This window comes from Acomys minous (genome assembly GCF_964271855.1).
Source record: "Acomys minous genome assembly, chromosome: 6".
NCBI classification, from domain to species: Eukaryota; Metazoa; Chordata; class Mammalia; order Rodentia; family Muridae; genus Acomys; species Acomys minous.
The window spans coordinates 60,692,900-60,719,474 of record NC_140487.1 but is presented as its reverse complement, the minus strand read 5'-3'; the positions used below and the strand labels follow the sequence as shown (position 1 = coordinate 60,719,474).

Genomic DNA, 26,575 nt, shown 5'->3' with positions numbered 1-26,575 from the left:
TTTTGTTCTGAAAGTAAGCAGACTTTAGAAATCATTAGTACAGGTATGTTAGTACATATATAATTTTTCAAGGGAACATCATTTGAGGCATCTTGTTCGAGGTGCACCCATGTTGTCTGCTGTCTTTAGCATTGTCTTGTTTTTTGTAAATACAGGGCTCTACCTGTATATACACCAATAGGACAGAAGAGGGCATTAGTTTTCCAAGCTGTAAGGAACAATGTCAAGCTGTTAAGAACCAGGTAGCTCTTAAGATTCACTTGTTATATGGTCAGATCTAATCTTTATAAGTTTAGTTGGTAGCCATATATTTTCACTCCCTGTGGAAACATACGCATACCCACGACCCCATCTCAAAACTACTGTAGGTTTCCATTTTATACTTTTTAAGTCTTTGAAGAATATTGGTTGCCCCAATTCCTCAGTTTTTTTATTATCCGATGTCTCTCCGTAGCTGACGTCCCTTTATCATTCACATTAAGAAAATTTAGAGTCAACAAAGCATTATTTAATCGATCCTTGGGTGTCTTTACCCTTTCCTTTTGTTTAATAAGCATTTTTTTTAAGGTACGATTAGCTCTTTTCACAACTGTTTGTCCTGTGGGATTGTGAGGTATACCAGTAACATGTTTTATATTATAATACATAAAGAAGTTTTTCATCTTAAGGGACACATATGTAGGAGCATTGTCAGTCTTAATTTGTGCAGGTATTTTTATAAATGTCATTATTTTTAGTAAATGAGTAATCACACAGTCAGCCCTTTTAGAACTTAAGGCAGTTGTCCATTGAAAACCTGAATATGTATCAATGGTATGATGCACATATCTCATTTTTCCAAATTCTGTAAAATGAAACACATCTATCTGCCAAATTTTATTCTTTTTGTTACCTCTAGGGTTAATTTCAGCAGGTAATGGTAGTTGACTATATAAGGAACATGTAGGACATTTATTAATTATTTTTCTAGCTTGTTGTCAAGTGATAGAAAATCTTTTTTTTAACCCCTTACCATTGACATGATGTTTTTTGTGAAATTTGGAGGCTTCGAATATATTACCTATCAATAATTTGTCGATCTTTTTATTTCTTTGTGCCAATGGACCTGGTAAACCTGTATGGTATCGAATATGAGTAATATATAAGGGATAATTTTTGTTTTTGATGACCTGTTGTAGTTCTATAAATAAAGTAGTCAATTTTGTGTTATCAGGAGTAAATTTAGCAGTTTCTATATGTAAAACAACCTTTTCAGCATATTGAGAGTCAGTAATTATATTAAGAGGTTCAGGAAAATCTAACAAAACCATAAGGATAGCATATAATTTTGATTTTTGAGCTGATGTAAATGGGCTTTTAATCACCTTGGTCATTTTTTCAGACTTATAACCAGCCCTACCTGATTTATTTGTATCAGTGAAAAAGGTGGGTGCCCCTGAGATTGGTGACCTCTTTACAATACTTGGAAGGATCCAATTAGTTCTTTTTATAAACTGTATACGTTTGTTTTTTGGGTATCTATTGTTAATGTCTCCCAGATAATTACTACAAGCTTTTTGCCAATCTTCATTAATTACCCATAGTGACATAATCTCAGAATCAGTAAGAGGCACTACAATTTTCGCCGGGTCCATCCCTGACAGTTGACGCAACCTTATTCTTCCCTTTGTAATCAATTCAGAAATTTTCTCTATATATGTTTTTAATTTTTTGTTTTGTTTATTTGGCAGGAATATCCATTCTATAATCTGGTCTTTCCTTTGTATGAGAAGCCCAGTAGGAGAATGTTTTGAAGGCAAAATAACCAAAATGTAACCAAGTTTAGGATCAATTTTATCCACATATGTCTTTTGAAGTTTTTGTTCCACCAGAATTAACTCCTTTTCTGTTTTAGCAGTTAAACACCTAGGACTGTTTAAATCCGAATCCCCTTGTAAAATCTGAAACAAGTTACTTAACTCATAGGTAGCTAACCTGATTGTAGGCCTTAACCAGGTAATATCGTCTAATAATCTCTGAAAGTCATTAAGAGTTTGTAATTGATCTCTACGGATCTGTACCTTTTGTGGTCGAATTTTTTGTTCAGTTATTTTATAGCCTAAATAGGTAATTGAATCTCCTCTTTGTATTTTTTCCACCGCAATCTGTAATCCCCAGCATGGCAGAATTCTTTGTGCTTCCTGAAACATTTTTTTTACAATACTAGGATCAGAATCAGCTAGCAGAATATCATCCATGTAATGGTATATGATAGATTGAGGAAACAGCTTACGAAGTATTTCTAAAGGTTGTTGTACAAAATACTGGCATAAAGTTGGGCTATTTAACATTTCCTATGGAAGTACCTTTCAATGATATCTCTTCATTGGAGAATTACTGTTCAGAGTAGGTACTGAGAAAGCAAACCTTTCCCTGTCCTTTTCGTGTAGAGGTATGGTAAAAAAAACAATCTTTTAAATCAATTGTAATTATATGCCAAGACTGAGGTAATAAGGAAGGCAAAGGAATTCCAGGTTGAAGCGAACCCATGGGTTGAATCACCTTGTTTATGGCCCTCAAATCTGTTATCATTCTCCATCCACCTGATTTCTTTCTTACCACAAACACAGGGGAATTCCAGGGACTGGAAGATTCTTTGATGTGTTGAGCCTCCAGCTGCTCTTGTACTAAACCGTGAAGCGCCTGTAACTTTTCTTTTGTTAAGGGCCACTGCTCCTGCCATACAGGTCTGTTTGAAATCCATTTTAGGGGCAAGGCGGTTGGTATCTCAGCAGTGGCCCCTCTTATAAATTTTGACACTCTAAATCTGAAGAATTTTGAGGTTGGACAATGGGCATAGCTGGTGGTCGCCTCTGATCACTTACATTAATCTCTTCCCTAGAAGCGCATACCAATTTATCCATTGTTTTAACCTTTTTTATCTCAGTATTTGTAGGAATAGTAATCTGAGTACCCCATTGTTGTAAAAGGTCTCTTCCCCATAGATTTATAGGAATGTCAGCCACATAGGGTTTCAGCCTCTCTATCTGCCCATTTGGTCCCACACACTCAAGCCACTGTACACTTTGTTTTATTTGAGATAACTTGTCAATTCCTACAATTTCTGTATAAACCTTCTTAAGTGGCCAAGTTTGGTTCCAAGACTTTTGGCAAATGATGGAGACATCAGCTCCACTGTCTACCAAGCCTTCTATTTTAATACCATTCAATTGTATAATTAACTTAGGTCTTTGATCATTAATTATTGTTTGCCAGAACACACGTGTCCCTGTGCTCCCGAACGCACCAGTCCTTTCCACTGGAGTGGCTTTGCCCTTAATGTAAGGAAACAGTAGGAGTTGAGCAATCCTATCCCCGGCATTAATTTTCATCTCCTTTTTCACACATACCAAGATTTTTATTTTCCCTTTAGAATCTTTATCTATAATACCAGGATGTACAATAAAACCTTGAGAAGTCAGCCCGCTTCTTTCTAGAACCAATCCTACTGTGCCTGAAGGCAAAGGTCCAAAAACACCAGTATTTAATTTGTAACATTCAACCTGAGGAGTTAGGGTAAGAGACATATTTGAAGCCAGATCCAAGGCTGCACTGCCTTCAGTAGCATGCATTAGATCGCTAACACTCAGTTCCCGTTTTTCTGCGGGTTTGTCACTTCCTGACTGGCCAAAGGAATTTGGCTGGCATTGTTTACGGGGGCCCGAGCCGATGGCCCCCTCCTGCCGTTTCCCGTCGGCAAGATATTGCCTTGCACATCTCGCTTAGATTGACAATCCCGAGCCCAATGTTTCCCTTTTCCACAGCGACTACAGTACCCTGGGAGTCTTGGTACCTCATTACCATCATAACCAGAACCCCCCTGTTCTCTTCTATGAGTTACGTTTTTTCCTGGGTTAGTGCGCCTTCTATTTTCACAGTTTTTTTGTACATGACCGATTTGACCGCAATTAAAGCACCGAGTATTATGATATCTGGGCTCTCTGACTAAAGCTTGTCTCACAATATTATTCTGATATTCCTGAGAGTTGATATTAACTGTCTCCTTTACCCAGTCATCTAATGGAGCGCCTCTTTCCTTTAACGGTCTAAGCACCTTTTTACATTTAGCATTTGCATTTTTATAAGCCATGATAAGTTTTAATGCCTTTTTGTTATCAGAATCTGGCATCGCCTTATCCATAGCAGATCCTAATCTCTGTAAAAATTCTGTAAAGGGCTCCAGAGGTCCTTGGAACACCTTAGTAAAAGGAATAGTTGTTTTCCCAGGTTTCTTTACCAGCTCTCAAGCTCTCAAGGCTGCCTTACAACATTGTTTAATCACTCTATCGTCAGCTTGAATTTGTTTTCTCATGTTAGTATATGGTCTATCACCAAGTAACTGATCTCTATTAATATTTATTCCCTGTGCGATATTTTCTTGTTCTATTTTTATAGCCTCTGTTCGCCACCATGATAACCACTGTACCTGTTGTGCTGCTTCCAATACCGCTGAAACTAAATTTTTCCAATCTTGGGGAACAAGTCTATTTTGATAGGCCCAGCTGTTTAACATTTGTTTAACGAAGTTAGAATGTATACCATATCTGACGACGGATTTCTTAAAATGTTTTAAATCCATCATGTCTACAGGACACCAGGCTATTTCGTCATGACCCTCAGCACCATTTGGCTCGAGTACATGTCTTACAGTGACTGGAAAAGCTGAAGGTGCCTGGGTGACTGTGGAAGTATCCTCCACTGGTACATTTACTTTCAAAGACCTTTTGGTCGGTCTGGCTTTCTTTGCCTCTGGTTTTTGACCTTCTCCACCCTTTTTAACCAAAGGTGCCTTCTGCTTTTCCAGCCCTTCCACTTTTCTCTGTATTTTGCCTATTTGTTCAGTCAAGTCAGTAATTCTTTTTAAAAGGATAGAGCTTATTGACTCTTTCTGATTTTTTTGGCTTTCCGGTCTTTTTATTTTTTGTCCTTCATCACTACCAAATGTCAAAAATTTTATCCGCTTTCCCATCCCTTCATTTTTATACCTCAGCCTTTCTATCTGTCCAGTCAAATCTGCAATCTTTTCCAAAAGGATAGAACTTACTGACCCTTCCGGCTTTTCTATGCCATTAGCCTGTCTTCTAATCCTTCTAAGCACGAAATATTGTAATAAAAGGACAATGAGAAAACAAAGAATTCCCTCTAAGTATAATGCAGGAAAGAGTTTTGCAACAGCAGTTGCAATTTTGCCAATACCCTGAAACAACATTTCTATCCCGTGGAATACTGAATCTTCCCTCATATCATTAGGGATTGTGGAACCCATCGGGCCCCACGTTGGGCGCCAGATGTTGGCTCAGTTTATTAACAATTAAACTTTATTATACAACCCAACTAGCATATACAAGAAGGAAAAAAAGGTTAAAGGGACAGAAGATTAAAACCTCCTGGAATCCGTTCGGCAGGACGGGTCCTTAGGTGTCTCAGTCCCACGAGCTGGTCCGGTCCTTTCCTCTCTCTCTCTGCGCCTTCTTCTTCTCTCCTTCTACCTCTTCCCAGTCATATGCAAAGGGCGGTCCCTTCTCCCTTCGAGGGTCAATTAGGAAAACAATAGCCACGGTGGGGTTCCTAGGTAGGCTTCCTGAATTCCAAGCCCAGGAAGGCTCCAAACAGTCTCTCACAAGGTATTCATGGTGTGCCCCAAGGGTAAAGCCCGCCAAGACTGCTTCCACCTGCGACAAAGCTTAATCTTTCCCACAGGAAGAGGCAGAAGAGGAAGAGGAGGAAGATGAAGAAGAGGCAGAAGAGGAAGAAGAAGAGGGCTGGAGAGATAGCTCAGAGGTTAAGAGCACTAACTGTTCTTCCAAAGGTCCTGAGTTCAATTCCCAGCAACTACATGGTGGCTCACAACCATCTATAATGAGATCTGGTGCCCTCTTCTGGTGGGTAGAACATTATATACATAATAAATAAACCAATCTTGAAGAGGAAGAAGGAGGAGAAGAAACAACCCCTTCTAGCTCTGGTTTACCCCTGTAAGCAAATCAATCATCCAGGTCATTACATGTCTTTCAAGATTTTTTCCACACATATATACATTACTCTTTCCCCCCTGACAGTCAGTAGCACCCTAGGAGGGGCTCACATTGTCCCTAGGGATTTCTTGTTTTCTCTTGCCAAGCTTTTCAAAGGGTAAGAGCACAGCATGCTCTACAGTCATGCTCATGGCTAAAGAGCATTCCCTCTTCTGTGTTCCCCATTATGTCTCACCCACAACCACTGTTGCTTCTGCTGCATGTCAAGCAAACCACCGTGTCTGTTAGCTTCTGATACTAGGAACTGTGTAGATGGGCGTTGGGCACACAGTAGGCATCATGGAACGTTTGTTGGTTAAATGACTGATGACTACCAATGTGACAGTAGGCTCTCTTTCTGCAAGTGGGCTGGTAGGAAAGGGCCTGGGGGTGCCTGGTCCACACTCCTGTCTTCAGATAGGAGGATTAGGTTTTGCAGTGTGCTTGAACCCTCTTATAGCATCACATGCTGTTGGTGTCACTTGGTTTCTTCTGATATGAGTCGAATTCTTTCCTTAGTGCCTCTTACTTAGCCTTTCTCCTATTTTGGGAGTAAAGCTCCAGGGAAAACTATTTTCTGGCCAGACAAGGTGCCCCCCCCCCCAGGGCCCTGCACATCTGAGTAGGCCTGTGAAGCTGGAGAAGATGACACATGCCATCCTGCGGGCACCAGGGCTACCTCACTGTTCTCAGTGAAGGCCAAGGTTCTGTCTGGGGAACCCCAACCTGGGGCCAAGTCTCCTAAGTTTGCCGGAGCAGAGTACCACAACAGTAAAAGTTCAATCTCCCATTTCTTGAGAGTGGAAGTGCGGAGGCTAGGCTCAGTTCCTTTTCTCACTCCATCTTCCTCAATCCTGGGGTCGGCTAGGATCCTTACAGTTTCTGGTCAATCCCAACTCCACTAGACTCCTCATGTGGTACCTTTCTGCGGATGTGTCTATGCCTCGCCTCCCCTTACAAGGGTACCAGTTGGCCTATTGACTTCTCCTTGCCTTCATTAAGTGCAGTTACCCAGAACTGTTTCCCAACGAGAGCACAGTCAGAGACAAGATATTAGAATTTCAACATGTTTGGTTGTTTTTGGAGACAGTCATACGTAGCCCAGAGGGCCTTGAACTCTCTATTCTCCAAGTGCTGGGAACATAGGCATAATCTACCACACCTGGCCTCAACAAATCTCTTTAGGCAACAATTCAAACCATGATAGTGATCTTACCCCATGGTGAACACAAGTGTAAACACTGCCTGATTGCCACAGCTTTTCCTCCACCACCACCAAGAGGGCTGTAGTGTGAATAAAACACAAGGACACTCAAGTGGAAAGCCAGGATCAGGTAGGACATCTGGACTTCAGAACACCTGGACTCTAACCCCAGCTTCTGAACTTGTAGTTCTGGGGCTTGAACCACTGGCAGGTCTGGTGGCCCCTTTTCTCCCTGGAGTCCCAGAGAAGACTCAGGTACTTACTAATCTGTTGGGTGGGTGGGGGGGGATGTGTCCCTGCTATACCACAAACACCACTTTGCCTGGACTGTGTCCTTGCTGGTTTATGTCAACTTGAAAATATATTTGGGAAGAAGAGATCTCAGTTACGGAACTGCCTCCATCAGACTGGCCTGTGGGTGGTGCCACCCTCGGGCTGTAAAAGAAAGCAAACTGGGCAAGGCAGGAGTACGGCAGCACTTAGCATCTCTGCTTCAGGTCCTGCCACTATGCTTCTGCCCCTGCCCTGCTTGACTTCTTGCCCTGACTCCCCTCAAATGATGGACTGAGATTGGGACATGTAAGTAAAATAAATCCTTCCTTCCCTAATCTTTTGGCTATGGTGTTTTATCACCGTAATTGAAACCTGAGGCTTTCCACACAACCTTTCTGTGCATCTGGCAGCATGGATAGAAGCAGAAACCACACCAGACCAAGGGAAATCAGGCACAAGCCTCAGCCTTTCTCTCTGGAGACCTAAGTATGAGTGTGTGGTCTGCAAATACTGGAGCTTGTCTCTACCACGTGGAGACATGGCTGTGAGACATGAGAGCTGGCTTTCATGGAACCGAAGATGGGTTCAGTGACATGTGCCAAAACTCCAGCACTCACACAGCAAGAAGAAAGCAGTTAAGTCCAACTTAGGCTATATAGTGAGAACCTGTAAAAAAAAAAAAAAAAAAAAAGTAGGAATCCAAAGCTGGAGAGACAGAGTTCTAACAGCAGTCGAATTCCTGATATTCATTGGCTTCTCTGATATTTCCACTGTCATGGCCTGGTAAATTCCTTTTATCTTGTATCCACTGAAATTTAACAGCTATCATCTGTAGCTAGTGTGGCCAGAACAAGAAACTAAAAGTAAAGGGGATTAATAAGAACCTTATTGCCAGCAGGGGGTATAGCTCAGAGGTAGAGCATTTGACTGCAGATCAAGAGGTCCCCAGTTCAAATCTGGGTGCCCCCTTACCCTCCCATTGGTATGGGTTACTCTTTTGAGTGTCTAGGAGTATTTGGAGAAAAAAAAAGTGAGGATAGTGGGGGAAAAAAGGGAGAGATTTGTTAAGAGCTGAAGGAACAGAATCAGTAAGTAGGTGTCCACCAGAGGGAGCGATTGATCAGGCTGAGACTGGACTGATCTAGCCATGTTTGCTTGACAGGAGAAATTCTTAGAGCAGCTACCCTGTGATGCCCTGGGCTGGGTGGGACCTGGCTGGATAACACACTACCACCTCCCCTGCACAGGGCTTAGTCTCATTGCTCTTGCAAGCTTTCTTTCTTTCCCCACACTGCTGACGAAAACATCAACTGAGATAAGTTTTTCTTTGTTGATCTGCACACCAAGCTGAAGCTCAAATGTCCCTCGGCCTTGGGGCTTGGGAAGAGAGCACAATTGAGGTGGAGGACAAAAAAATATCCAGCTTAGGTTTACTGTGATGTTATTTAGAATAGCTGAAATACAGAAGCAATATGGGATGCAACGATAATGCATGAGCAAAATATAGTGTGCATGTGTGCAGGTATGTAAGAAAGTGTAAGACAGAAGGCACAGAGGGTGGTGGTGTGAAGGAGAACGGGCCCCCATAGGCTCAAACAGTTAAATGCTTGGTTCCCAGTTAGCGGAACTATTTTGGAAGAATTAGGAATATGTGGCTGGTTTTTTTTTGGAGGAGGTGTGTCACTGGGGGAGGCTTTAAGGTTTCAAAAGCTCACACCAGATCCAGTTTCTTTTCCTGCCTTCAGCTTTTGAATAATAAGTAAGCTCTTAGCTTGTCTTTAATCCCAGCAGTGCCAGAGGCAGGTGAATTTCTGTGAGTTCAGATTTCCAGGCAGTGTGGCCTCCAAGAGCAATTTCTAGGACAACTATAGCTACAAGGTGAAACCCTGTATCACTCACACACACACACACACACACACACACACACACACACACACACACACAATCACACACAATGTAAGTACTTAGCTCCTAGTTACTGCTTCAGTGTAGTGGATGTAAACATGTTTTTGTTTGATCCCAAGGGTGGGATGTGAAACACACTTGTGAGAGGGGATGTGATGTTTGTCCTCTAGAAGAAGAACTGCCTCATGCTAGGTCATGGTTTTTGTCAGCTGATAAACATCCTGGTACGGACTCTGAGAGATGATATATATGAGCCCCAAACCAGAGGCTTCTTTTCAGCTCTTGCCTCTAGATTCCTGCCCTGTTTGAGAGCCTTCCCTAATTGCTATTGATGATGAACTGTTAGTTATGAGTAAAGCAAACCCCTTCCTCCTCAAGTTGCCTTTGATTGCAATGTTTCATCACAGCAATAGAAACTAAGGCATGTGGTGGCACACACCTTTCATTCCAGCACTCAGGAGCAGAGGCAGGTAGATCTCTTCGAGTTCAAGGCCAGCCAGGGCTACAGAGTGAGGCCCTGTTTCAAAACAAAACCAAACATTCAGATACTGCACAGCAAGGGCATTAAGCTAAGTGAAAGAAATCTAGTCATATAAGACTAACATGAGTGCAAGGAAGACTGCTCAGTTGGTGAAGTCTGTAAGTACCAGGAACTGAGTTCAAACCTCTGAACCCACATTAAGAAAGAAAAAAAAAAGCTGAGCAGCGGTGGTATACATCTTCACTCTCAGCATCTGGGAGGCAGAGGCAGTGAGATCTCCGTGAATTCACAGCCAGCAACTGTCAACAGAGCAAGTTCCAGGACAGTCAAGGATACATATGCAAAGAAATCCTGCCTCCAAAACCAAAACCAACCAACAAACAAAAACCCATACAAACAAGAACAAAAAAAAAATAAAAAGCTAGGCTTGGGCCAGCGAGGTGGCTCTGTAGTTAAAGGTCCTTGCTGCCAAGGCTGAGGGCCTGAGTCGAATCCCTGAAGCCCAGATGGTGGAAGGAAGGAGAGAACTGACTCCCATTGAGTCGTCCTCTGGCTTCCACATGTATCCTGTGGCTGATGCACACACGCATGCATGCACGCACGAGCATGCACACACCAAATTAGTGAAAAAACAAAAGGTCCATAGTGTAGTGCACACACAAATTGTATGTATGATTCTATTTATGTGAAGTGACACTAGTCATTGAAATCATGATGAGACAGAAAGAACAGTGGCTTTGGGGACCAGGAGAAGGGAGAATGCTGAGGGACTGGTTATAATGTCTCAGTTTTACAGGATGAATTATGGAAAGAGATATACGGTGACAGTGGGAATAGCTACGAAACACGCTGGATTTTCAAAAATTGTTCATTATTTTTTACTTAATGCGTGTGCTCCAGTTCACATTGTAGATTTTTACTTTAAAATGTATTTTTATTTTATGTGTCTGAGTGTTTGTATGCACGTATGTATACCAAGTGTGTGCCTGGTGCCCACAGAGGTCAGAGAGGGTGTTGTAGAGTTATTAGTGTTTGTGAGCCAACGTGTGTGTGGGTGCTGGAAACTGAGCCTGGGTCCTCTGCAAGAGCAGCAAGTGCTCTTAACCACTTCTCCCCAGCTCCAACATTATGCATTTTTAACAATAGCACTGAACTGTGCATTTAAATTTGGTTGAGATGGTAGACTGTATGTTCTGCAAATTTCACCGCAGTAATAAATAACAATTGGGAAAAGATCTCAAGTATATTTCTATATTTCAGGCACAATAGAAAATATAAACTATACAAAATTACATTTATTATAGCATAAGATATAAAACATTAGAAGTAACCTAATCAAAACACTGATAGAATTTCCTCCATCTGGGAAAATATAAAACCTCAAGGGAGACTATACACTAGATAGATGAAATAAACTACTCTACTCTATGTTCCATTTATAAAATGCTTCAATTCTCAGAATTAGCTTAAGAGAATCTTTGAATTCCAACCAAATTACTGACAGGTTTCACTTGGGGTATGAGAAACCAACAAATGTTTTAAAAAAATTACATATATATATATATAATGTGTGTGTGTGTGTGTGTGTGTGTGTGTGTGTGTGTGTGTGTGTGTTTTGGTGCATACATATGATGGCTCATGTGTGAAGATCAGAGAATAACTTCTGGGAGACAGTTATCTCCTTAACTCTAGAGCTTATGTGACAGATATAAAAGGTCATAGTTTGTAAGACACTGGAAGAGGTGCAAGATGGGGTGGCCAGCTCCACCAGTTATGATTATGAAGCTTTAGTTAAGACTGAACTTACAGCACAGGCAGAGGCGAGCTGGCCAGCGTGATGCAAGGGGTCAAAAACAAACCCATACTGTAGGAACTACAGAAAGAGAAGCTGGCTTAGTTTTTAACCATCACTAAGCTAAATCGCATAAAATGTCCCCAGGGTTTGGTCCATAAACTCTAGTCAGCTTCCTTCTATGGAGGACTTTATTTTGTCAGCTCAGCTCCAGGAAGGAAACAGACACACAGCAAGACCTTCTAAAGAAGGAATATGAACTTGAACCAGTGGCCCTTTGATCCCAATCGATTGGTCTGTCCTTGAGCCATGCCTCCTCCTTCTGAGAGGAGATTGCCATTAACCCTTCAGTATACTTCTAACCTCACCCCATACTGGTTGTTATGATTTAAAAATGAGATGTCATGACAGCTTGTTCCAACTAGCCCTGTTTCACCGTAAATGGACTTCCTTGTGCCCCATTTTCCAAAAACTATCATTAGCCGGGTGGTAGTGCACCTTTAATCTCAGCAGAAAGAGGCAGAGGCAGCTGAATCTCTGTGAGGTGGGGCCAGTCCTGGCCTCCACGTGGAATTCAAGGACAGCTAGGGCTACATAGCTCATACATACCCATTCTCAACAAACAAACAAACAAACAAAACAAACAACAGCAAAACCCTGTCTCCTCTTGCCACCAGTTTGGAAGGTCACTACATGTTCCAGGAGAGAGAATACTCTATTCCTGGCTTGGAAGCCAAGCAGAAGGCGAACCCCAGAGGGAAGGTGCTGCTTTCTGAGCGAAGACTAGAGCTTTTATTCCCAGCTTTACAGCCGAGATCTGTGAAGTTGATATCGTCAGCCTGACAGCATCTAGAATCACCTAGGAGACCAATCTCTGTGCATGACCTAGCGGGTGGTCCTGGCTTAGGTTGCTGTGGGAAGACCCGCCTTCAATGGCTGGTGGCACATCTTGGCCTGGGATCCCAGACTGAATCAAAAGGAGATGCCAGAGGCTGGAGAGATGGCACAGTGAGTGTCAGCATCTTGGTCCCCAGCAGCTGGCAGGCAGGTAGGGCACAGAAGGAAGGATCATGGAAGCAGGCTGGCCGGATAAACTAACTGAACCGCTGAGCTCCAGGTTCAAGTGAGTGTCCTCATCTCAATCTCAATACATAAGGTGAAAAGCAGTTGAGGAAGATGCTGGACATCCACTTTAGGTCTGTACACATGTGTATCTACACATATCTGAACATGAATATACACACAATACCACACATGCATAACCAAAAAGAAGAAGAAGAAGAAGAGGAAGAAGAGGAGGAAGGAGGAGGAGGAAGAGGAGGAGGAAGAAGGAGGAGGAAGAGGAACAAGGAAAAAGAGGAGGAGGAAGGAGGAGGAGAAGGAGAAGGAGGAGAAGAAGCTGAGCACCAGCACTTACTGCTTTCTGACTGGATGTGATATGACAGCTGCTCGGGCTGACGACACCACAGTTTCCCCATCATGATAGACTGTCACTTCTTCAACTTCAAGCAAAATCCTTTCTTTCCTTAGCTTGATTCTAACATGGATTTTTGTCAGTTTAATCAGAAAAAGATTTTCCTGTAACTCAGGGTACAACTCAGAGACCAAGATGACCCCTCTCACGTGTCTCCTTCAAATTCTACATCCGCTCGGAGAGCTTGGAACTTCAGATTTTGCTTTAGCTTTTTGTGTGGTATAGTCTGGCAAAGCAGGCCCTTTAAGCATTGGTCACCACTTGGATGTCCTAGGGCACATTAGCTGTCCCAGGTCCCCTTGACCTGGCAGTCAGCTGGCTGTCCCAGGAGGAGCCCCTCCAAACAGGAAAAAAAAACGACTCAGTGCTTTGCTGGTTCTGGAAGGAGGTCTCCCTTCTTGCCACGTGGGGCTCCTCACAGGGCAGCTCTATGTGTCTACATGACATGCACTTGACTTGCCCCAGAGACCCCAGGAGAGCAGATGGAGTCAGTGTGCTCAGAGACCAGGCTAAGAAGTGACAGTTCCACTTCTGTTACGCCCTATCCGTTAGAACGCTGTTACCAGGGCAGCTCATGTTCAAAGGGAGGTTAATTGAGCTTTATAGCCTTTGTGGAGCTGGATTGGAGATTTGTACCACAGTGCGATCAAAGTCACAGGCGTAGAGAGACGATCCCAATGAACTTTCCCAGATGGACTCTGATCTGGGATTTCCCAGTCCTGATGTGTTAGCTCCAGGGGCTAAAATGGCTCCAGAAAGATTGTTCAAGGGGGACATCTGGATTGAACCAGGGATCTCTTAATAATTATTGGCATATATAGCTATATATAATTATATATTAGTTTCATTATGACATTTTCACACATGTATACAATATATTCTTATCATGCTCACCCATTTACCATCATCAGTTCCTCTATTCCCTTTTCTTTCTACTTTCATGTCTTTTTACAATTTTTTTGTTTGTTTTGTTTTTTTTGAAGCATTGTTTCTTTGTATAGCCCTGGTTGTCCTGTAACTCACTTTGCAGATTAGGCTGGCCTTGAACTCTGAACTCCACCTGCCTCTGCCTTCTGGGTGCTGGGATTAAAGGGTGTGTCACCATGCCTGGTTACACTTTAAATTTTTTACTTTCTTATATGTGTGAATACTATGTGTTCCTGTGTACGTGTGTGTATGTGTGTGTGTGTGTGTGTACACGTGTGTGTGTGTGTGTATGTGTGTGTGTGTGTGTGTGTGTGTGTGTGTGTGTGTGTGTGTGTGTGTGACAGCATGTGTTTGGAGGACAGAGGCAACCTTGAAGAGTCAGTTCTTTCCTTCTGCTATGGATTCTGAGGGTAGGAACTCAGGTCCAGGCTTTTCAAGGCAAGGCTCTTCTTACCTGCTAGCCGCCTCATTCATTCCCTGCCCTTCTGGAAGCATGGGGGTGGGGATTTCCTGCCAGAGCACGGGCACCTTACCAGTAGCTATGCCACATACTTTGGTTGCAGGACACAGAAAAATCAAACTGGAGAACTGACCTAGCTGCTTCCTCAAAGATCAAGAAGGTGCTGTGGGGCTGGAGAGATGGCTCAGCGGTTAAGAGCACTGCCTGCTCTTCCAAAGGACCCGGGTTCAATTCCCAGCACCCACATGGCAGCTCACCCCTGTCTGTAACTCCAAGATCTGACACCCTCACACCAACACACATAAATTAAAATTAAATAAAAAATTTAAATAAAAAAAAAGAGGGTGCTGTGTACACCACTGGGGAGGTGCATTGTCTAACAGTCTTGCTCAGTTATGGACCATAAATAAAAGCAGCAACTGTACCTGAAAGTGGCCTAAGGACAGACAGTCAGGAGGAGTCTCCCATGGGAGGTGCCCCAAACTGGTGCATGGGTGCTGGTTGCTGCTGGTCATAAATATGACAGGAGGTGGCGCTGCAGCAGTTGTCGCCTGCTGAGGCACACAAACAGGACAGCTCAGCAACTTGGACCTTGGCTTAGACTGTGCTCACACCCCTCTTGGAACTAAGCACCTCGAAATCTGTTAGCAACCTATTGTTGGGGTACACTGTGTGAAGGTGTGTCTCTTCTATATTCAGTTGTTAATTTTGTGCCCGCAGAGAGCTGTGGCCCATCACTCGTCCCATATTCTGCAAATATTTGTTCCTTCCTCACCTGCTTGTATCTGATTGGCTTTAGTAAAGGGCTGACAGCCAATGGCTGGTCGGAAAGAGAAGGCGGATCTTTAGGGTAGAGAGAGAGAGAGAGAGACTCAGAGAAGGCTCAGACATGGGAGAATAGCCCCGCTAAAATGCCTAAGCTTTTCAAATATTAATAACTCTCATGTCATTATTTAAGCTACGGGCAGCCTGAAAAGTCCCGCTATAATGTCTGACCTCCATCCGCCAAGAGCTGTGGTGTCGCTGCTTTAGACAGCCCATCTAGGAAAACACATATTCCTCGTCTTCTTACTCTCCCTAGCAACCTCAGCTTGCTTCTCACTGCTTTGATAAAGACCATGACCAAGTCAGGGAGGAAAAGGCTTATTTCACCTCGGCTTAACATTCATCATGAAGGGACAGGGATGTCAGAGCAGGAAACTCAAGGCAGGAACTTGTGGGCAGGGACCAAAACAGAAAATATGGAGGAACACTGCTTATTGGCTTGCTCTTCTTGGCTTGCTCAGTTTGCTCTCTTTCTTTCCCTTCCTCCCCCTGCCCTCCCCTCCCTTCCTCTCCCTCCTTTCCCTCCCTTTCTCTCCCTCCCTCTTTCAATTCCTTCTTTACCTTGACAGGCTCTAACTTTATAGCTTTAGCTGGCCTGGAACTATGTGGGTCGGGGTTGGCTGAGAACTCACAGAGCTCTGCCTGCCTCTGCTAGGATTAAAGGCTTTCACCACCACACCTGATTCTCAGTTCGCCTGGGCTGGGATGTCTCCACCCCCTGGGGACTATAATTATCAATCAAGAAAATGCCTCACAGGTATTTTCTCAATTGAGGCTTCCTCTTAGAAGACTCTAGCTTGTATTAAATTGATAAAAACCAAATAACCAAATAAATAAATAAGTAAATAACCCTTACCCCCCAAACACACAAACAAACAACAACAACAAAACCCTAACCAGCCCTTGATAATGCCCCACTTCTGGGAACTCCAGGTTTTAGGTGCGTGCCCAATAAGGCAAACTTCTGAGGAAAGTCCCCGAGTTATCATCTTATGCCTAGTCATAGTTGGGCATGTACATAATTAAAATCAGAAGTATTATAGGATGGGGCATATGGACTAAGCAAGTCATCTAAGCTGTCAGTCAAAACAGAGAGCCACCAAACTAAACCCCTAGCCAAAAAAAAAAAAAAAAAAAAAGAAAGAAAGAAAGAAAGAAAAACAAACAAAAAAACCCCCCCTACTTTCTCTTTTGTAAGATAAGTCTCATTATATAGCCCTCACTGGCCTCCAACTCACAGAGATCCACCTGCTTCTGCCTCCATAGTGCTGAGATTAAAGGGGTGCGCCACCACAGCCAGCTCCTCCTCCTCTTGATCCCCATAAAAGAAAGACCTAAACAATAATCGGGCACCTTGGGCACCCTTACTCATGTGGCTCCCTGTGGGTCTTGGCAGTGTGCTTCTGGTCTGTCCTCCAGCGTGGCTTTGGGTAAGCTTTCCTCCCTCTGTTGTAGTTCAGAGGAATGTTTACTTATTTATTAACCTCTGGTTCATACCCTGCGCACCGACACCATCGATACAGAAAGCACACTGCCATCAGGTAAACTGTTGTGGGCCATGCACACATGCAGGAGGAACAGCAAAACAGCTCTAGAACTCATGGAAGGTGTCCCACAGGTTAGCACAGCCACGGAGGGTGTTCCTCAGGAGGCAGAACCCCTAGCACTATGTGTCCTGTGGACTTCATGCTGTTATGGAGCATAGCTCAGCTTGTTGCCCCTGTGGTCACCACATCCCTCCTATTAAATGGATTGTATAAAAACTCTAAGGGCAGCTGGGTGTGGCCTTTAATCCCAGCCTTTAATCCTAGCACTCGGGAGGCAGTTCAAGTCCAGCCTGGTCTACAAAGAGAGTCCAGGACAGCCAGAGCTACACAGAGAAACCCTGTCTCGAAAAACCAAAAACCAAACCAAACTCTAAGGGGGCTCCCATTCCCTCACTGGGCAGATTCACTGGCACTCACAACAGCAGTGTTGGATCTTTCAGGCAATTGCCGCTGGAGCAGATTAATGATTCAGCCTTGCAAAGAACCTGCAGGTGTATGTGGATTCCTAGCAACGACCTCTACGTGTAGCACTCTTTTTAAAATTCTACTTTCCTTGGGGTGTTTAGGCCTCAACCTTCCTTCCAACATCCCTACCCTATGTAGGAATAAGAAGGTTAGTGGGGAGAGGGGGCCCCTTTACTTCTCCAAGCTGCTTAGGGTCAATTGGGTTCTTTTGGACTGTACCTGTCTCCGTCAACAGCACCAGCCAGCAGTCTCCTCCAAGCCGCTGAGCCCGGAAGCATTTTTCTCAGGTCTCTTCAAACTACTACAAGGCAACACCACACATCCCGGAATGCGTTCTCTGTGCTCTTATTTATATCCTCAGAGCTCTGTGCCCCGCCTCTCTCCGTGCAGCTGGAGGAGGGATGACAAAAGCCACGCCCCACACCAGACAAGCAACAGATGTGGGCAAGCCAAAGCTCAGTCTGAAATCCCACACCTGGGATTAAAACAAAAATATATTTACATTTGGGTTTACAAAAACCAAAAAAAAACTTCCATTACAACTACCCTTAGAGAGAATTGGGAAAAACAGATTGTTTAGTAAGGTCAGGTAAAGATGTTTTTGCCAGTGGCTCTGATGCAGAAAATCTTAGGGAACAATTTGAAGTTAAAAAAAAGTACATTCCTAATAGTAAAGCTAGGGATGTTTTGAGGTTGGTGAGTGAGAATAATAGCCCAGACTAGCACTGGCTGATGTGACTCTTTCAAATTGGGATGATTGATTTCCTTATTCTATTTTTTTCCTCAGCTTCCTGATCTGATTTAATAAAAATTATTCATGAGTAGATGTGCACCTTAAATTTTTAAAGTAGAAATGGCTGATTGTTTTAATATTAAAGTTTAGATTTGTGATTCTTTTAAGATTTTTATAAGATTATTTTTAAGATGATTGATTCTTTCTTTGTAACTGCCAATTGCTGCCTGCCAGTAAAAAGAAACTGGCTGAGAAGTTACCTTGCTTGCTTATACTTTGTTAATATGTAACAAGTTGCTTAGTTATAAATGTATGTGGGTTCTTGGGAATAACTTGTTTTTCATGTTTGTTTCTCATCCATAATATTTAAAACATTTGATCATGTGAGGGTGTTGGGGAATATGTTTTTCTTATGAATACTCATTGTAATCATTCACTTAAATAAAACTAGAATGTAACCACATTGTGGCTTTTGTTCTGCTTGAAAGATTTTGCTGGGATATATAAGCTGTAGGACAAAGAGTAAAGCTTTGAAACTCATTTTTCAGGGTTTGTTCCATCCACCAAATTTATATATGTATATATGTATGTATATGTATATATGTATATGTACATGTACATGGCTGTTGGAACTTACTCTTAGGAGTTTGTTCCGTCTACCAAGATGTGTGTATGTGTATAAGTATGTGCTTAAGGCTATTGAAACCTGTTTCCGTCCACTCAGTATGTGAATATATGTGTATATGTGTGTATGTATGCATATATGTATATATGTATGTATGTATGTGTATGAGAGAATGTATGTAAAGTTTGAGAAGCTTGTAGAAGAAACTTGTTGGAACCTTCCTACTAGAGTCTGTCTTACTTTATCATTAAGTTAAGTGTGTGTGTGTGTGTGTGTGTGTGTGTGTGTGTGTCTGTCTGTCTGTCTGTTTGTCTGTCTGTCTGGCCTTTTATTCTTCTTTTTAGACAATTGCCATAATTAAGTGGAAGCTCCGGCTTGCCACAACCAGTGGAAGCTTCCACTAGGACTCCACAGCCTTAGCCCCTGCTTACCCATAATAGGTGTAAGCCACTGCCAGGAAGCTATCAGCACTGGCCCATTGCCAGCATCTTAATTCTGGCCCCTCAGCTGCTGCCACTATCAGTTCCGGCCTGGAAAGTTGCCCTCAGAGAAAGTCTGCAGAGTAACCATCCAGCCATTGGTCTACTGCCTGACTCAGTTTACCCTGTGGTGTCAAAGCTTGTCTTCAATGAGGAACATAGATTCTTCTCTGGGACCACCACATTCAAAGCACAACATTATGCCAACTGGTCAGAGGGAGGTGCGCAATCCCACTGCGCTAGCAGAGCAGACAGTCCGTGGTGTGTTTTAAGTTAGGAGGCAGTGTGCTGATAATTGCTGCAGGAAACATCTGACCAGAAAGTTTCACCTCTCATTTTAGGACAAAACATCAGTTCTAGCTTTCCCATCTGTGGGTGCTATTGTAAGGCAAATTTAGCAAATAACTCTGCTAAATCAATTTAGTAGGAATTGCCTTTGACACCTGCTTATTAGCGGCATTTAGCTAAGATTTTTACCCTTCACTGCCTCCCAGGTCCCATCCAATCACTCATCTGTCTTCAGCAAGAATTCCACTTTCTTCTGATGTTACCTTTTAGGAATTTTTCTTAAAAAAAAAAAAGGAAGGGGCTCTTCCAGAGGTCCTGAGTTCAATTCCCAGTAACCACATGGTGGCTCATGACCATCTATAATGTGATCTGGTGCCCTCTTCTGGTGTTCAGGCACACACGTAGGCAGAATGCTGTGTAAGTTATAAATAAATCTTAAAACAAACAAACAAACAAACAAAAACCTTAAGCGAGACTCTTAGGCACCCACAAAGGCAAAAGGCAGTCTACTTTGGGCAGAGAGCCAACTAAACAGAACAGAGCTGGCTGACAAAAACCACTGCCTCTACCTTGTCTTACCTATACCTGCCTGGGAGACACAAGCTACAGAAGAAAAGAAATCAAGACAGCCGAAGAGGGCTGGAGAGATGGCTCAGTGGTTAAGAGCACTGTCTGCTCTTCCAGAGGTCCTGAGTTCAATTCCCAGCAACCACATGGTGGCTCACAACCATCTATAATATGATCTGACGTGCACAGTATATATAATAAATAAACAAATCTTAAAAAAAAAAAAAAAGACAGCCGAAGAAATCAAGACAGCCAAACAGGACAGGTAACATAATTGCTGATCCCTCCACATGGGAATAGCTCTGATACAAATGTCTCCAGCCAGAACTTCAACTATACGGCCAATAAATACAATATCCTCAAATTTTATCATGACATTCTTTTAAATGGCATAGATAAATTGGCTTACAGTTTAGTTTACAATACAGCCTGGCATATAGAAAGACATGTCATACAAAGAGCAGAAAACCATTCTTCATTGATCTGTGCATTCTGCACATCTCGTGCATTTATAGTTTTAGGACTGTATAGTGCTTGTGAGAAGTTATGTATTTTCAGAGCAAAAGAACTGGACACCAATGACATTAGCTCAGACCCTGACACAAGACGTTCCAGCATCTTCCATATTCCTGGCTCGGCTGCTTCAGTTGCTCTTTCATCAAAGCTTGCTTCAAAGCACTTCAAAGAAAACTACTGATTCCAACTGGTCCAGCCTTTCAGACTGTTCCAAACAGGACTTTACTTAAGCCTAAATCTCTCAACAGTTAAAGACTGGACCACAAATGTTATTGCTAGCTTGCTTAACCTTTTTTTTCCCCAAATTTATTTGGCCCCCAAAAGGATTCCAATGTCCCCAAATCAGCAGGAAGCAACCTTAGGAAGAATGATGTCACGTTTCCCTTAAGGTAGCGTGGGTAGACTTTCTGTTTTTTTCCCTTGGGTAGTGGATGTTTATTGCCATTTAGGAGATGGTTACAAGCTATTAATGGTCTTATTCAGAAGAAAAACTAGGTATTAAAAACTTAGACTCAGCCGGCCGTGGTGGCGCATGCCTTTAATCCCAGCACTCGGGAGGCAGAGGCAGGCAGATCGCTGTGAGTTCGAGGCCAGCCTGGTCTACAAAGTGAGTCCAGGATGGCCAAGGCTACACAGAGAAACCCTGTCTCGAAAAAACCAAAAAAATTTCTCCTTTCTTTTTCTTTTCTTTATCTTTCTTTCTTAGGTAAGGAGAAAAGGATTGAAAAGAAAGAGGGAGGAATATAGAAATAAGACAAAAGGTTGATTATTGAATCTACACTTTAACTTAGATCTTTAATTATTATTTTGTTTACATTGTTTTGAACTATTTGTATATTGTTAGAGATTTAAGGTTACTTTTGTTACACACACACACACACACACACACACACACACACACACACATTTCTACTCTGGCTTGAGGTATTGGACCTATACAACTCACTTACTTATAAATACAAGGTTTACTTCCAATACTTTTTTTTTCAAGACAGGGTTTCTCTGTGTAGCCTTGATGTCCTGGACTCTGTAGACCAGGCTGGCCTCAAACTCACAGTGATCTGCCTGCCTCTGCCTCCTGAGTTCTGGGATTAAAGGTGTGCACCACCACGCCCGGCTACTTCCAATACTTTTAAAGCTGCCATTACAAACTGTTTAGAATAGTTAAAAAAATACAAGTTAATGGTTAATCAGATTTATGGTCATCTCAAATACTAGTTTAGTTTATCTCAAAAATATATATCCTAGGTTTAACAGATATGATTATACACTATATAAAGATAAATAGATAAGGGCTTCAAAAACCTCAGAGACTTCAGAATATGGCCTTAAAAGATTTTTTTTTTAAATTTTAAGGATTATATGACAACAAGAAAGCTCAGCTCCTGGCAGCATCCAACCTACCTCGCAGGTACGCGCATCAGGAAACCTCCATCTGGATTTGCTCCTCTGTGGCAAGCAAGCCACATCTGTCAGATATGCTGGACCAGAAGGCTGAAGATGATGCTCCAATGTTATAGAGGTTTGGGGTGACTGTCCAACAGCAAACTGTCTCTGCCACATTTTTATTTGGGGAGCTGCTAGTCTGCATTTCCTGTTTACTCAGGTAATAATTTTCACTCCTTCTAAAGTCTCTGATGGTGTCAAAGACTAGATAGTTATAGTTTTACAATTAAACTTAGTTCCTTAGGAGTTAAAAAGATGATTTAAGGTCTGAATTGAGTCAATCGGCCATGGTGGCACTATGCTTGCCAACCTTCAATTTCATTTCCATCTTTCCATGAGAGATCCCTGGGACAAACAGTGGTGAGTGGGAGTCACGGGTACGATACACCCTAATGGCTGTGCCAAAGACCCTGTAGCCCACCTACCAGCTTCTCCTTGCTTCCAAATAGGCCTTTACCCGTGTTAACATTCTTTAACAGGAGTTCATCCTTCAACAGGAACATCGAACTTCTCTCAATGCTTCTTCTGCTCCTCCCTGTCAGGGGCTACTATTGGAGCAGTTGCCATAAACATCTCTGAACCCCATGGACCCCTACCTACATCAAAGTTACAAGACTTTCCTCTCTTTGATCTACCCCTCCCCCATTGCCTTGTAGGGCCGTCTTCAAGATCCCATCCTACATGTTCCCATAACATCACTGTCAACAAGCCAATGTGTGCTAACCCCTGCTCTTCTCTCATGCAATGACGCTACTGGTTCCTGCATTAACCCCTCCCCCGACCCCCTTCAAGGGTTCTGCACTCCTGTAGTGACTGTTCCCCAGGTTTAGCTCTATGAGGCCACTTCACAGCTGGGAGGAGACTGAAATAAAAGAGAGATCTTCATCCCTCTGCCAATCGGACTGGGTCTCACTGTTTGGCTGGTGCCACAGAGCCACTGGAGCAGCTCTCCTCCAAAGACAGCATCTGGCCAGTGACTTCTCAGGCCAAGCTTGGCCAAGCATGGCTTTCCACTTTGGACAGTCTCAAGTCCCTTCAGTGACAGATCATCTCCCTGGGGGGTGGGGGCGGTTCTCCCAAACTGGGGACTTACTGACCGCTGAAGTGGGAAAGACTTGCATTGTGTTGGGGGAGAAAGGCTGTTTCTATGTAAATGAATATTGGCCAGTGAAACAACACATTCAAAGATCTCTGGCAAGATCTTCGGGCACACTATGCTCCCAACAGCCCTACCCCATGGTATTCAAACCCTCTGGTAGCTTGGCCTCTTTCCTTCCTTGGCCCCTACTGGCCACGGGGGCCCTACTTCTCCTGGCACCCTGCCTCGTCCAGTTTCTAAAATGCCAGATAAGTAGCATTGCAAAAATCACACTGCCAATCAGAGGCAGAGGCAGGTGGATCTCTGAGTTTGAGGCCAGCCTGCTCTACAGAGCAAGTTCTAAGACAGCCAGAGCTACACAGAGAAACCCTGTCTCTAACCCAACCCCATCCCCACCCCCCCACTTGGGGGGCGGGAGCCACTTAAGTAAAAGGTGAGCCAGTTTAGAAGAGGAAGGGGACAAGAGAGGGTGAGGGGAGCAGGCAGGGAGGGAGAGGACAGGGGACAGGGGGTGGGTGGGCGGGGGTGGGGAGGGCTGGTGAGAGTCTGATCAAATATATTAAATCAGGTATGAGAATGTCATAGTGAAACCCACTATGCATAATTAATATATGCTAATAAAAATGTGAAAGTAAAAAGCTAACGAACGAGAAGAGGCCCACCTTTTTAGTTTTGATGTGTAGGGTTTTGGGAGGCACATAGGGCTTAGAGAACCAGGTCCCTGTGGATGGGTGTCTTCCATACCAGGGCTGTTGGGGCCATTTCAGGGCATGTGTCCTGACTACGGGAACCCTGACTGTGCCCATAGGGGCTCTGCTTAGGGGCACAACACCTTTAATGCATTGTGTCCTTGGTATGGCAGTCACACCTCAAGCAGCCACACAGAGTTTTTGTTTTTTTGAGACAAGGCCTCTCTCTATCACTCTGGATTTCCTGGGACTTGCTATACAGACAAGGCTGCCAAAAATTCAATAGCTCGGTTGCCTCTGCCTCCAAAGAGTTTGGATTAGAAGCAGAGTCTGTGTAGGAGCACAGGCCTTAAATCCCAGCACCCGGGAGGCAGAGGCAGAAGCAGGTGGGTCTCTGTGAGTTCAAGGCCAGCCTGGTCTACAAAGCAAGTTCCAGGACAGCCAGAGCTATACAGAAAAACCCTGTCTCGAAAAAAAAAAAAAAAAAAAAAAAAAACAAAGACGGAGGAAGAGGAAGAGGAGGAAGAAGGAAGAAGGAGAAGACACTTTGCCACAGTTGGTTGTGATTGACAGTTGATTGAGCAAAGTTCGTAAAGCAAATTGCTCTCCCAAATGCAAGTGGGCCTTCTTCAAGAAAGTGGGAGTAAGGACAAAAGGGCTGCTAAATCAGAGCGAGCTCCCACTGTCCGGTGGCCTTCAGATTGGGCACTGGCTTTGTCTTCACATTTAGGCTTAAACAACAACACTGCCTTTTCTTGGATCCCGCACTTGCTTTCCTCCACCCTGGTCTGAAAGTAAATGTTGGCTCTTCTGGATTATGAACCTTCAACTCACATGACAGATGATGCCAGGGACCAGTTCCTTAGAATAAGTCTTTGTGCATAGGGAGCACGGGGGAGAGGAGGAGACAAGGAAGGGAGGGTGAGAAAGAATGAAAGTTGGTTCTTTCTCCAGAAAAACTTGGCTCTTACAGCAGCTAAGCCGCTGTTAAGGACTAAAGAGAGGCAGCTGGGGTGTGGATTGGTGTAGAGCAGTCGCCCAGTGTACATGAGGCCCTGGGCTCATGCTAGATCACTGAAGGAAAAAAATAAATAAAAAGGATAGCAAGGGGGGGGGGGGCTGGAGAGATGGCTCAGAGGTTAAGAGCACTGACTGTTCTTTCAAAGGTCCTGAGTTCAATTCCCAGCAACCACATGGTAGCTCACAGCTATCTAAATGTGATCTGATATCCTCTTCTGGCCTGCAGGTGTACATGCAGGCAGAACACTGTATACATAATAATAAATAAATAAATCTTCTTTAAAAAAAGGATAGCAAGAATAGAGAGTGTTGTTGATTAAAACATTTCTCCCATCAATAAATTTTCTTATTAAAAATAAATTAGTATAGCCAGGCATGGTGGCGCATGCCTATAATCCCAGCACTCGGGAGGCATAGGCAAGTGGATTGCTGTAAACTCGAGGCCAGCCTGGTCTACAAAGAGGGTCCAGGACAGCCAAGGCTACACAGAGAAACCCTGTCTTGAAAAACCAAAATAAAGCCAGGCGTGGTGGCGCACGCCTTTAGTCCCAGCACTCGGGAGGCAGAGGCAGGTGGATCACTGTGAGTTCGAGGCCAGCCTGGTCTATAAAGTGAGTCCAGGACAGCCAAGGCTACACAGAGAGACCCTGTCTCGAAAAAAAAAAAAGAAAAACCAAAATAAATAAAAATAAATTAATTAATAATTAATAAAAATGTGTGTGTGCGTGTGCGTGTGTGTGACATGTGAAAGTCAGAGGACAATCTGCAGCAGTTAGTTCTCTTCTACTGTGTGGTTTCTGGGGGTTAAATTCAGGTTGTCAGGCATGGTAGTGTAATGCCCAAGTTGTGAAATCCCCAAAGACCACCAGGAATCAGTCAGATGCCAATCACACAAGGTCTCGTTTATTTCAAGTGCAGAGCCTGGACTGTCAGCTCCCTCATGAGGAGAGAAGATGGCGGCCCCGAGTGCTAGGGGAATAGGGTACTTAAAGGGGGAAAAAAAAACCTATAGGTGATGGTAGGGGTTTCCAAGCCTTCTTGTTACATGATGGGTTAGAGGGATACAGGAAAGTTGCCCTTTAAGCTGATTGGCTGGGGGACCAGGGCCAGACCAGGGGAGAAGTTTTCATTTGTTCTGGTCACTGAGACCTGTAGCTCTGATTGCTTGGCCCTGGGTGAACTCCTAGGAATGGTTACTAGCTGTATGTTTGTGGCTCTCCCTGGGAACTCCAGGGTGGGGGTTGGGGCGGGGTCAAGTTCTCAGGCCCTGAACACAAAACGGTGTTGTTTTGGTCTTTACAGTAGCGGCTGCCTTTACATGTTGACCCATTTTGATGTCCCGCCATATAAATATACAGTAAGGTACATTTACAGGATATTTTTCAGAAGGAAGAAAACTGGATCCAGAAGGAATAAATTATTGGTAATTCGAAAAAATAGGCAAAGAGATAGGAAATGGGTTTATTAATCTAAATGAACACTAACTGAATAAAATACCATTAAATATAAAATGATTAATAATTTATTTTTCAGAGGTTCAAAGTGTGACTATTTGAGGGGCTGGAGAGATGAGTCAAAGCACTTGCTGCTGCTCTTACAGAGGCTCTGGTTTGGATCCCGGCACTCACATGGGCAGCACACAATGACTTGGCACTCCAGTTTCAGGCATCAGGCATGTATGTGATACGCAGACACACCCATGAACTA

General features: G+C 43.4%; 1 long non-coding RNA gene across 2 annotated transcripts in view; it reads right to left on the bottom strand.

Moving 5' to 3' along the window:
* The window catches only part of LOC311599988, a 42,257-nt gene extending 24,420 nt beyond the window's left edge, over positions 1-17,837 (bottom strand). Inside the window, exon 1 of one of the 2 annotated variants that reach the window (XR_014780097.1) lies at positions 17,626-17,837. This is a non-coding gene — a long non-coding RNA (uncharacterized lncRNA). The remainder of the gene's footprint in view (positions 1-17,625) is intronic. The other variant, XR_014780098.1, reaches the window with a different exon arrangement.
* Positions 17,838-26,575: the final 8,738 nt, after the last annotated feature.